We start from the raw sequence: 13,239 nt of genomic DNA on the forward strand, positions 1-13,239 counted from the left end.
TGTGTCAACAGTGGCAGAGGCAGTTGGGGCCAAACAAAGAATCCTTCCATTCTTATCTGGCAGAAGCCAGACCTTTCCCTTTCGCTCTCCCCGCCCCCACTTCCCCCTTGCTTTTCTCCAACTGCTCTAACCAGAGGTTCCTCAGCAGATCTCAGGGGGCAGGAGAGGGGCAAGGAATAAGATCTAGACCTTACCCTGGCAGGTGATGGCTGGACCTTGGAGGGGAGGAGGGTGGCAGAAAGGGAAGAGAGTCATCTGGAAAGAGGAGCTGGGTTGGCCTCCATCGAGTTACATCCTGCCCTGCAAGGGACCAGATGGGGTCTGGCGGGTTGTGGATGGCAGGGAGAAGAGGCGTCCAGGGCACGGGCTCCGGGAAGCATGGGAGGAGGAGAAAAGGCACCTGGATCTTTGAAACGTGTCCAGCCTCAAGCCGGGCGACCTCCTATAGCTGCTGCAGTATTTTACCCTGAGTGTGTCAGCTGATGGAGGCTTTGGGAGGAAGGGGTGTGTGTGTGTGTGTGTGTGTGTGTGTGTGTGTGTGTGTGTGTGTGTTTAGAGGGTCCCATGGCAGCTAGCTCTCTTCAGTGGCTGGACAGCTTGCCCTGAATTCAGGGCCTCATTGCATTTTTAAAAATCCAACTTTCCCGCCACCTTTGGCCTGAGCACCCTAGTGCAGCAAGGGCTCCACCTGCTGGCCACGCTGGGCTCCTGCCGCGGGACTGCAGGTCACCGGTGTCTGGGGTGGGGGGGGTTCTCTCTCCCGGCTGCCCCACCCTCAAACAGCCATTCCCGGGGATCTCATATGTGAAGCTCATACGACTCTAAGAAGTCATTGCTGAAAAGGAGTTTAGAGATGCATGCAACTTAACTCCCTTATGTCAAGTTAAGGACAGACTTGGGCCCAGAGAGGAGAGGGGGCTTGCCAAGATCCCCTGGAGCCCAGGTGTCCTGCATCCGAAGCTCTCCCCTTCATACTACCCTCCCACTCTTCCACCAGGGCTTTGGGGTTCCTCCAGCTGGATGTCATGAAGCCGGGGAAGGCAGTGTCTGAATAGGTTTGGGGCTTCAGCCCAGGAGGCTTCCCTCAGCCCCTGCTCTTCCGTGTGAGCAGCCAAGCAGGTCCCGGGGTCTTGGGACAAAGGAGAGACTGAAGACCCCGGGGATCTGTGAGGCTCAGCTCTCCTGTGCCCGTCATCAGCCCCAGGGAATTAACTCTGGAGTGTCATGTAATCCGTTGTGGAAAGCAAACTTATCAGAGTTGCATCTAAATGACTAAAGGGGTTCGTCCTTTAAATCTGGATACACGGCTCATCCCCATTGCATCCCCTCCAGGTTGATCAACCCCCACACCTCCTCTGCATGCAAACCCCGTAGCAGGTGAGCAATTTTGTGCAACAAGTGGCTGCTTCTGTTCGTAAAGCCCCCAGCCAGCCAGCCTTCAGTCATTCCCATGTCACGTACCAGCAGTGTTCCAGGGGCTGGGGATGGAGCAGTGAATACATCCATTCAGAGCTCACAATTCTGGTGGAGAAGAAAGACAATACGCACGCACGCTCACCTGAGTAAATAAAGACAGATGTTTTCAGGTTGTACGAAGAGCGGTGAAAAATATGAAATGGCTGAGAGTGACTTTGCATAGGGTTGTCCCTCCCAAGGAGGTAAGAATGGAGAGCAGAGCTCACTCGAATGAAGTGAGGAAGAGGTCATGCCACACAGGGGAAGTGGCAAATGCAAAGCTCTGTGGGGCAAGCCCGAGAGGCCACAGTCAGGCAGGGCAAGAAGGCCCGCTGGGTTGCATCAGCCTGAGTGCAGGGGAGGTCAGCGGGCCGGATCACAGGAGGCCTTGCAGCCTGGGTAAGGAGTTTGGCTCTTATTTGCAGATCGGAAAACCACTGGGAGGTTTTGAGCAGAGAAGCAATATGATCTGATTTATGTTTTTAAAAGGTCAAGCTGGCCACTGAGTAGAGAATGGGGGTAGAGAGGCAGAGAGAGCGGAAGGGAGGAGGGCAGGTGAGCTGTAGCAATCTTATGAGGTCCATCCGTCACCATCGTGCGCACAGGAAGGACCTGGGAGCCGGGTGAGTGCAGCGGAAACGGAGCGGGATTCCAAAGAGGTCTGGAAGGTCCAGCCAACGGGGCTTGTTCCCTCCATTTATTCCTTCAAATACCAAAATTTAAATAGTGCATTTTGTTTCATATTCACAGAAACCCAATGAGCCAAGCACCATTATCTCAGAAAACAAAACTGAGTTTTTGGAGAAACAGGGGTCTGTGCTAGGGGCACAGTGGGCAGAAGCAGACTACAGTTGCTCTGAAGCCACAGAGTTTTTTAAATCTAGAAGAGAATACCGTAAGTGCATTAAAACAAACAACAAGACCACCACAACATGCAGGGCAGGGGGTGAGAAATAACACAAGAAAAGGCTAAGTGAACTGCTGTGTCTCCCGAGGGGCAGATTCCTTCCAGCAGGGCGATCGGGGAACGTGTGTCCTGGGGGAGGTGGTATCTGAGTGGGGTGGTGAAACTGGGTACAATTTTGGTGTGGCAAAAATGGGCGAGGACTTTTTGGGGCTGATTGAAGAGCGTCCAGACAAGCATGGTTGGGTAGGAATATGGGGAAGTAAAAGGTCCTTTCAAAACCCTGTGCTTCCTGGTACAGCAGAGACGTAGGATGTATTAAGGGAAGCCAGGTACCAAAAAGGTATGTGTCACAGTCCGTGTAGGGCATTGAATGCCAGGCCACAGAGCTTAATTATATTCAATAAGAAAGAGAGTACCACTGAAAATTGCCCATTTATTCATTGATTTATTCATTCATTCAACACATCTTTTTTGGAGGGTGTTTATTATAAGCCAGATACTAAGCCAGGCACCAGGGATAAGACAGTCTTTTTTGTCAAGTCCTTACACCGATGAGCATGGGAGGGACAAATGACAGAACGATGAGCCCTGAATCTAAGTGATACGGGGAAGGATACTTTGAATGGAAGGAGCACAGAAACCGCAGAAGGCTTCCCAGAAGAGGTGACATCTGGGACAAGCAGGGTTTTAAAAGAAGACACTAGAGATCGGTGCTCCAGGAAGAGGAATGGGCCTTGGCCCAGGCACCAAGTGAGGGTGGTCATTCCAAAAATGTGAGGGGTTCTTTGAAGGCCCAGGCAAAGAATACGATTCTTCTTTGAATCTTCTGTTTCTGTGCTGAGACTTTCTACTTGTTCTTTCAGTTCAAGCATGTTATAATTGCTCATCGAAGCATTTTTATGACAGCTGTTTTAAAATTCTCATCAGACAACTCCAAAATCTCCGTCGTCTCAGTATTGGTGTCTGTTAATTACCTTTTCTCATTCTAGTTGAGACTTTTCTGGTTCTTGGTACCACAAGTGATTTCAGATTGTATCCCGGATATTTTAGGTACGATGTTCTGAGACCGTAGATCTCTTTGCAATCTCCTGTTTTTAGCAGTCCCCATTCGATACTGCCCTGGTGTGGGGGAGAGGGGGCTCTCTGTTACCACCAGGTAAGGGTGGAAACCCAGGCCACCCATTTAGCTGTCTGCGCCTGTTGAGGTGGGTGCCCCATTGTCGTTGGGCCAGACTGGGGGTTCAGGCTCCATACTATCCCTCTGTCGATACCCTGGTAACATATCATTCTTTGAGTCCTGAGGCCCCTAGCCTTCTTCGCTTTGCGTATCGGAGTCTTCTCATGGTTGTTTTGTTTATAATATCCAGACTTGTTAGACGTACTTAGCAGGAGAAGTAGGAGGAGATGTGTCTGTTTCATCTTGTATGGAACTGGAAGTTCATGCACAAAATGTGAAGGAGGAAGGGCGGATCCCTGGCCATGAGGCTGGAGTGGTAGGCAGGTTCTAGAGCAGCTGTCCTCAAAGCCCTCTCACACTGTTACAAGGTATTTAGAGCCCCTCAAAGAGCTTTTGATTTTGAGAGTCACATCTATCCACAATCACTAAATCAGAAATTAAAACTGGGAAATTTAAAATAAAAATAAAAATAAATAAAACTGGGAAAATTTTAAATTATTCAGTAATTCACTTATAAAAATGATGATTTTCTCATTAAATGAGGATATAAGGAATCCACCTTTCCATGAAAAATAATATTTTCAAAAATAAAAACACTTAGGGAGAAGAGGGACATTGTTTTACATGTTGACACGTCTCTTCAGTATCTGGCTTGATAGAAGACTCCCTACTCTCTTACATGTTTCTATGTTCAATCTGTTGTCCTATTACACGTCCCGTGGCCTCTAGGACATTGCGGTGTCTACACTTCAGAGAGAAGAAGAGTGGAAAATGGCATTGTTTTTGCATTATTACAAAGATGGTTTTGACCCTAGAGAGCCCTTGGGAATGTTTCAAGGGCCCTCAGGGTCCTGTGGATCACACCCTGGGAACTGCAGCTCCAGAATTATCTATGGTTGTGGCTGCTGAGCACAGGAGATGTGGCTCGAATGAATGAGGAACAGAACTTTCCATCTGATTTCATTTTAATTCATTCAGATTTTAAAACCGAAACAGTATGAATTTTTTGTTGTTGTTAAATATAATCTTCCTGTTTTGGTAGGAATACATTTCGCTTTAACCCTTGAAGACTTAGCATCTGCACTGAGATGTGCCGTACGTATTAAATACATGCCAGATTTTGAGGACGTAGGGGGAAAAAAGAAAGTAAGAGACATCTCATTAAAAATTTTTTCTATTGAGCTTGTGTTGCTATGGTAATATTTTGAATCTATTGGGTTAAATAAAATGTATTTTCAAGATTAATTTCATTTGTGTGTTTGGGGTTTTTTGTTGTTGTTTGGGGATTTGTTTGTTTTACTTTTTTAAAATGTAGTTTACTATCAATTTAAAGCTATAGGAATAGCTCATATTAGGTTTCTACCTGGCAGGACTGCTCTAGCTGAACCTGGACAATGAAGGCTTTGTATGCCAAGTGAAGTTTACTGTTTATTTTGAAGGTAATGCGGAGCCATCAAAAGGACTCTAGCAGGGCAACAGCAGCAGTAGATTTGCACTGTAGAAAGTTCGCTCTGGTGGATTGAAGGAGGAAGCAGCTAAGAGGTGATCACACTGCTGAGGATAAGGGAAAGGGGAGCCTGGAGTAAACTGGCTTAACCAGCGCTATATTGGGAAGATCAAATCAGCTGGCATTGGTTCTTGGGTATAATGATGACATATAGGATAATGTCCTTATTCTTAGGAAATGCCTGCAGAAACGTTTAAGGATAAAGTGTCTTATTATCCACAATCTACTTTTAAATCCTGTATTTGGAACCTGTACTTGGAAACCTCATATACGTACACACACTGCACATCCGTGAGAGCCTGGGGGTGGAAAGGCAAGTAGCATGTTAGAATCATTACGAAAAATACGTGTATATGGCAAGAGGAGGTTGGGAGAGAAAGCAAATGTAACATAAAATGTGAGTCACTGTGAATCTCGACAGAGTGATCTACTAAATAGGAGATCATTTTACTCTTCATTTCATCTTTCTGTATGTTTGAGATCATTCAAAATAAAAAGATGGGGGAACATGAAAAAGCAAAAACCCTCAACCCATTGATTGGATGTGAGAGAAATGGTAAAGAGCAGTCAAAAGTGATCTTTCTCATTTCTTGCCTGACGACGAAGTGGATGAGGTTGTCATTCTTGAGATGGAAACACAGGAGGAGAAACAGGACCGGGGATGAGGGTGAGTCCCGTGTGGAAAGAGGGCACCTCGGGGACCCAATGGGCAGTGTACAAGCCAAAGTCTCTGAGAGGCAACTGTTCTAGGGATGCAGATCTGCGTGTTTTGGAGTCTAGACAGTAATTGAAGGTATTGGAGAGCACTCTGGTATCAAGGGTGTGTGGGGAAAATGAGATGAGAAAGACGTGTGAGGACAGAACCCTGGGGAACACTGAGTGTAAGGGTCCACAAGGGAGGCTGGTAGAGGGCCTCCAGGATGACCCCCAGGACTGCCTTCTTGATTTGTACCAGCATCGGTCTGTGTGACAAGGGCAGAGGTGACAGTATGTCACTCCTGATATCAGATTATAAAAGACACGGTGGCTTTCATCGTGGCCACACATGCTCATTCTTCTTGGATCACTTGCTCTGGGGGAAGCCATCTGTCATGTCATGAGCAGCACTATGCAGAGTCCACGTGGTAAAGAACTGAAACCTCCTGCCAACAGCCATGTGAGGCAGCTTGCAAGAGCTTGCTAGAAAATATTCATGGATGAATGAATGAATGAGGAATGAATGAATGAATGAATGAAGACTGCAATGTCATTGAGAGATCCAGAGCCAGCACAACCCAGCCAAGCAGCTCCACTCGGCTGAACTGCTCCCAAACTTCCAACCCTTAGGAGGTTATGTGAGATAACCAATGCTGTTTTAAGCTGCTAAATTTGGGGTAACTTGTTATGCCACAACAGACAACCAACTCATGGCTGATGTCTCAGTGGGAACTTAGAAGAGTGGTCAAAGAGATTGGAGAACGTTGAGGCTGGGATAACAAGAAACCAGGAAAGAGATTATTTCGTGGAGGAGGGTCTGATCTGTGCTGCCAAAACTCCACCAAGTGGAAGAGAAATGGGATTTTCAACAAAAGGGTGGTTGGCAACCTTGGCGAAAGCAGTCAGTAGAGTGTAGGAGGGCAGAAACCAGGTGATAGTAGACTGCAGAGTAAGTAATAATAAAAGCTGTAATTTTTTCCATTGTCATACTTAATTGGGAGGAAAAAAATCCTAGTGATAAGTATCATAATCCCCATTCCAGGGATGAGAAAGCCAGAGTCATGCCGCTACTACAGGGTAAACTCTGGCCCCCCTCCCCAAGTGGATTCTTAGAGTATTCTATCTAACTGTATTCATTACTCTTTCTGGGAAGAGTTCTGATAAATTCCATTTTGGTAACCTCATCCCATTTGCAGTGACGTTCTTGCATCCTTAATAATTTCGGTGTCCCAGACGGGGCTGCCCAGCGGGGAAGGATGTCCCTTTGTCTAACTCTGCCTAATTCAGCCTTCCTGCCTTAGGTGAGGCCTTGGGAAAAGAAGTGACAAATTAAAATGAGCGCAAAGCCATTCTCCCATTCATTCCATAGTTACTTCTTGAGCTCTTTGTAAGAGCCTGAGCCCCCGGGCCAGCCTTCTGAGACGTGAAAAGGCCACCAAGGAGATGTTTTACATACGGAGTCAGCACTCTATAAGCAGAAGAAAGTCTGCCTTAACTTCCTAAAGAGGGGGCCCCTACCCAAGGTTGAATAAAGCCCCACATCAACAAATGAAGCAATCAGAGTAATCACTCCGCGGTGATTAATAGCAATAACTCCTGGGTCTCGTACATGGAGCTAGAGATGTGTAGCTATTTCTAGCTCTTACAGTGTTCCGATGTCTTTGACCTTCAGTCAATCAGTTTGCTTTCCTGTGACCCACACCGCCTCCCCCCTGAGAGGTTTCCTGAGAAAGGCTTGCCCTGTTAGAAGACACCCCCCACCCCCATGCTTCCCCCCAGACCTGCTTGAGCTTTATCAAGTGACCACCTGGTGGCATGGTCAACCTTCCTGGCTTTGGACTCACAACAGGCCTCCACTGGGAGTCCAGCTCTGGCGTTATCTATGTGATTTTGAGTGGGTTACACTTTTTATCTTTATCCTCTCTAGGTTTCTCTCCTGGAAGAAGTATAGCATTACCTCAAGTACAGCAGGGAGAAAAAAAAAATGTATGTAAAACTGTGACTCCAGACTTTCCTCATTCGAGGGTGGGGCAGGATTCATCTCCGAGGTGCTTGGCTCATTTGTTGAGGAAAATGCTTTGGTAAACTTGTGTGGCTAAGAAAATCAGCTGAGCACCCTCATGTTCACCCATTTCAATTTCTTCTCTGACCCCAGATCAAGAATAGCCCAGAATGGAGGCATTTGTTCAAGAGAGCTAAATTTCTTTGTATAACAAAGTAACAAGAAATAGCTGACTCCAAAAGAAAAAAGAAAACAAAAGAAAAAAAGAAAAAGAAAAAGAAAGAAAGAAAAAAAAAAAGAAGGAAAGAAAAAGAAATAGCTGACTCCGGGGTGGGGAACAGCAGAGAGATGGAAGACAAGAGAAGGTGTTTGGGGCCGGGGGGGTGGGGATAAAACGGCCGTAGGCAGGGCTCTGCAGGGCAGGACAGCCAGGGGAGGGAGGTGGCAAGCATGTGTGTGGTGGTTTCCAGCTGTTGCTTGCTCTAAGGGGTGCTACAGCTACCCCATCTCGTCTCCAACCTCCAGTAAAAGTCCTCCACACAAAATGGCCCTGTGTTCTTAGGGCTTCAGGGATAGAAGGGTGGAAGGAAGGAGCTCAGCTTGCTATGAGTAAGAGTGATGGTTCAAGTGAATGACATTGTCAGGAGGCAGATACAAGAGGTTGAATTCAGCCAGAACAGGAATTCATAAGGAAGAATGATCGTCCTCAGAATCCTTGAAGATGTTGGGGAGAACACAGAGATCCCACAAAGTTTGGTATGGGGACTGAGCTGTTTAGAAAAAACAAACAAACATGATCCGGGAAGACTAGTAAAAATCAAGTTATATAAGGATTAAGTGAAAGAAAGTACATAAAGCATAATTAACTCAGAGCCCAGCCTGCGATAAGCACTGAACTATGGGTAGCTTCTTATTATGATTTAGTGTGCAATTTCCTCTTTCCTTCACCCCTTTGAACTTTAAAGGCTCACCATCTACTTGAGAATTATGATAGAGTCATTCATCATTCCACAAACATGTATCAGATTCTTTCTGCGTATCAGGTAAGTTAAATAATTTCAGGCAGTGGTGATCATCATCGCTAATGTTATTCAGGTCTCAAGATGGGCCACGTACTGTGCTCCGTGCCTCACCTGGTTTACCTGGCGTGTTTCATTTGATCCTCACAACACTCCTGGGGAGAAACAGTTACTTCCCCCACTTTATAAATGATGAGGCTGAGGCACAGTAAAGTTGAGTGACTTGCTCAGACCACACAGCTAGCCAGTGGGGGGGGGGGTGCAATGTTTGACCCCAGGGAGTTGGATTTCAGTGGACTGTTTTTTTTTTTTAATTTTCTTTAAGATTCTTCTATCTATCTATCTATCTATCTATCTATCTATCTATCTATCTATTATCTATTTATTTGAGAGAGAGAAAGCACAAGCCAGGTGGGTATGGGTGGGTGGGTGGGGAAGGGCAGAGGGAGAAAGAGAAGCAGATTCCCTATGGAGTGACGCGGCAGGGGCAGTGGGGCCTCCATCCCAGGACCCTGGATCATGATCTGAGCCGAAGGCAGATGTTTAACCCACTGAGTCTTCCAGGAGCCCCATTCTCCATGCTTCGCTGTTTTTGAATGCAACTGACTTGTGCCTGAGTTATAACCTACAGAAGGGGCGGGATCATCAGGGAAGGGTCCTGGGGAGGTCAACCTACAAGTACAGCCAGGATTTTCTTGCTTCCTTTCTCCTCATTCCTCCCATTCCCTTTCTAGCTCTGAGCTCTCAAGATGAGAGTGACATCGGGATCCCAACACTTATGTGTGTTCAGAGCGCCTCATCAGCTGGTTTGAGTCCTCCCTTTCTATCTGTGCCCACCACTAGCAGGGGGAAGGAGGGAAGGAAAAGAAAGAGAAGACCCATTAAAGCAACCAATAGATAATTAGAAAGTGACTATTTTGCCATAATGCAGCACAACAGCGATAAATAAATCAATCACCTGGGGGGATGGGGGATGAGTTTCCTATAATCAGCTATTAAAGGCTTGTACCACTAATTACTCTATTAATTAGAACTGTTCTCGTCCTTCCACATGTTATCAGCCTGCCAAGGCAAAGAAAACTCAGCCCCAGGGGTAGTAGATAAGAGAAGTAAGAAAGACGGAAGTAGCAGATTCAAACAGCTGGGCATGTGTGTGTTTTAAAAGCACAGTTCTTAGTGCCCGGGGCAAATCCACCTGCTAGTAGGAAAGGAACGTTTATCAAAAACCAAAGGGCTGTTGTCTTTGTTGAGCAGAAAAGGAAGAAACGATTTAATCTTTAAAGAGAAAAACCACCGTAACCACACAAGGGGATCTGTGAAGGGCAGTTCCACTGGGTGGTTCCCTGGGGCACTGGACACAGTGAGAAGCAGGCAGGCTGAGCAGAGGCAGCCTTATCAGAAGATTCAGGAGCCCGGTGCTCCCCCCCTTGAGGCTGAAGTGGGCTAAGCTCGGGCAAACTAACACATAAGGAGTTCCTACTACGTGCCAGGCACCACCCCTGTTCTTCACGTTGGCAACATCTTGTTTGATGATTTCACCGACATTCTTAGAGCGCCCCAGAGTTATTTCTGGGAGTTCTCAAAAAGGAGCCCCATGGGAGCCCTCATAGCTGTGGCCACCAGAATACGGTTGCTCAGCTCTTCCTCTCCTCTTCTGACTCTCAGTGGTCCGTGCCTCCTGCCCACCAAGAGCCTGAAAAAGCCTCTCCTCATGGAGGCTGACCTCTCATCACGGAGGCCGGCTCAAAGGGCCCAGAAACTCACAGGTCATTCTGGAACAGCTCAAACAGGCGCTGAGCTGCCCAGCGCTCTCCGCGTCCCCAGGAGAGGTCCAGCAAGGAGGACTGTGGCCTTCAGACTCCTTCCTTCCCTTTTCCAGTGCCTCTGCTCCCATCCACCCTCCCCTAGCTACCAAACTGCCATTCCCATGCACTCAAATGAAAACTAGCAGACACAGAGTGGGGTTGTCGGAGGCAGGTGTCTCCACTAGCAACAGCCCACCAGCAGCTGTTAGGTTATCTTGTTTAATCCTTGGAACAACCGTGTGACAGCTATTATCAATCCCGTTTTTCAGAATGGGGGACCTGTGGCTCAGAGAGGTGAGATCATTTGGCCAGTCTTCCACAGGCAGTGACAAAGCACTTAGCAAGAGCTCAGTAAATATTTGCTGACAGAATTGGAAACATGGAGATGGAAGATGTCCAGTTCAGGGGGGGGACCTCGGAGCTCTCAGGGGTCCAACCGTGTGGTAAGAGGGGGCTGTCAAGTGAGACAACACTCCATAGTGACAGAAGAGCCAAAGATGGGGACTATAGAGTCAACCTCAAGGTCAATCGCTCCCTTCCCCACTCCTTCCTGCCCTAATACCTGTTGTTACACAGTTCACTTTCTACCAACAATGCATTACCCCTCCCTCCCAAAGAAAGCCTTTCAGAAATGATAAGTGGTGACACTTTCCCGCTGCATGATGGTCAGGAGGTCAATATGTGTGTGCCCTAACATTGCTTTCTCCTTTGGGGGTGAGAAGGAGGGGGAGTGGTGATGTAGGAATGGGGAAAGCCTGGGCTTGGGGGCCAGTGACCAGCCTACGTTCCCTGCCACCTAACTAGGTGACCTCAGGCAAATAGCTTTGCATTATCTACCTTTAGTTTCTTCATATGCAAAATGGGAAATGTCAGCCGCCTACCCCCAAATGTTATTGTGAGGATTAAGTGAAGTAATACAACCCTACTATTATATATATAGAGAGAGAACTTCACAATTACAAAGTACTTCCGTATATATATCTCTGGCAACCTTCAGACGCTCAACCCTGGGTATTATGATCCTTATTTTTCAGTTGAGGAAATCAAAGACCCAGAAAGATCGAAACTCATTTGCAAACAGTGAGCAGTGCTATTGTTCAAAAGCAGGATGTCTGGGCCTACCATGTCTGACTTTCAGATCATGCAGCACCACTGCATTTGCCCCAGGGTCTCTCATCTGGAGTATGTGTCATCTTCAAAGTTTCAATTCATTCAATAAATATTGGCTGCATTTCTGCCTGGCACCAGGTACTGAGGATGCTTTGCAGAGCTCCTGGTGTGGCAGAGAAAGCAGACATCACAGAACTAAGGAACAATACAGTGTGATGAACATTATAGCAGAAGAGCAGGTGACACAGGAAGAGACCATAGGGAAATCTGAAGAGCGCGTAAGCCATAGCCTCACACAAAAATCAGGGAAGGACATTCTCAGCTCAAGGTAGGAAAGGGCATGGTGTTTAGGACCACTAAAGTATAGAGGGTAAGAGGAAAGCTACGAGAGAGGAGGCTGGAGGGTCAGCTGAGTCCAGGTTGAGGAGGCTTGGCAAGAGGGTAAAGGAGTTTGGACCTCATCCTTGGTACAATGTGGAGCTACCTAGGGTTTTAAGCAAGAAAATGATTGAAATCGTGGGAAGATTTTTTCTGGCTGGGATGTGGAGACTGGATCTGAGCCTGGCAAGACTGGAGGTGGGGAGAGCAGATAGATGGAGAAAAAGGCAGAAATCCAGGCAAGATATAATGGTGAGCTGAGCTCCAGATAGGGTCATGGGGATGGAGACTGGACAATCTTTGAAACAGATTTAGGAAGTAAAACCAAGAAGTGGTGATTGATGGGGAATGCGCATGGAGAGGGGGAAGTGAGAGGCAAGAGTCAAGGATGACATTAGCTTGTGTAATGGGTGTGTGATGGTTTCCCATATTGGATAAGGGGACTTTAGGGGTAGAGTATCTGCTTTCTGTCAGGTGTATTCTGCATGAACTTGTGCCCCAACTTTGCCAGGAACCTCTAAATCATGGCTCTCTCACCTGGAGGACGAGGAATGGATGAAAAGATCCTGCCACTTTGAGAATTCCCTTTGCCAGGCACAGAGTTGTGCACGTGGTAGCTTTATGCTGGTGGTGCATCAACAGGGAGGAGGAGAGGCGCTGAGTTCCTTTGGAGCAAAGGGATTCATCTCTCGGCCTCCTACCGTTCCCTCAAGGCAGCTTCCTTTTCTTAGGTTTTGAAGAGCTTTTGTCAAGGGCATACCATATAAGGCACATTAGTATTTGCCGAGGGGGAAAACTGATCTTAAAAGAATTTATTATCAAGAAGGACCAATAAGACAACCAACCACAAAACCATTACGGTTCCATGTGTATAGTGTTACTAGCCATAAATGGCATAAAGAACATGCTCCCAGAAAACCGAGGTCCCAGATGGCACTTCGGAGTGGCAAAAATCAGAAGGAAGAGGCCTCTGAGACGTGTTACGGAAAAGATGGAATTTCTACAGGCAGAAATGTGAGCTTGGGGGTACAAAGGAGATATTCTGAAGGAGGGAGCACCGCGATCAAAGATGGCACCAGGTGCAGGTAGTCACCAGCTCAGCCTCCTGCCGTCTGAGGGTATCTGCAGGCACAATTCTTAAACTGGGGTCCACACAGCGCTTTGAGAAGCCTGAGAATGCTCC

This window comes from Canis lupus, chromosome 6 (genome assembly GCF_048164855.1).
Source record: "Canis lupus baileyi chromosome 6, mCanLup2.hap1, whole genome shotgun sequence".
NCBI classification, from domain to species: domain Eukaryota; kingdom Metazoa; phylum Chordata; class Mammalia; order Carnivora; family Canidae; genus Canis; species Canis lupus.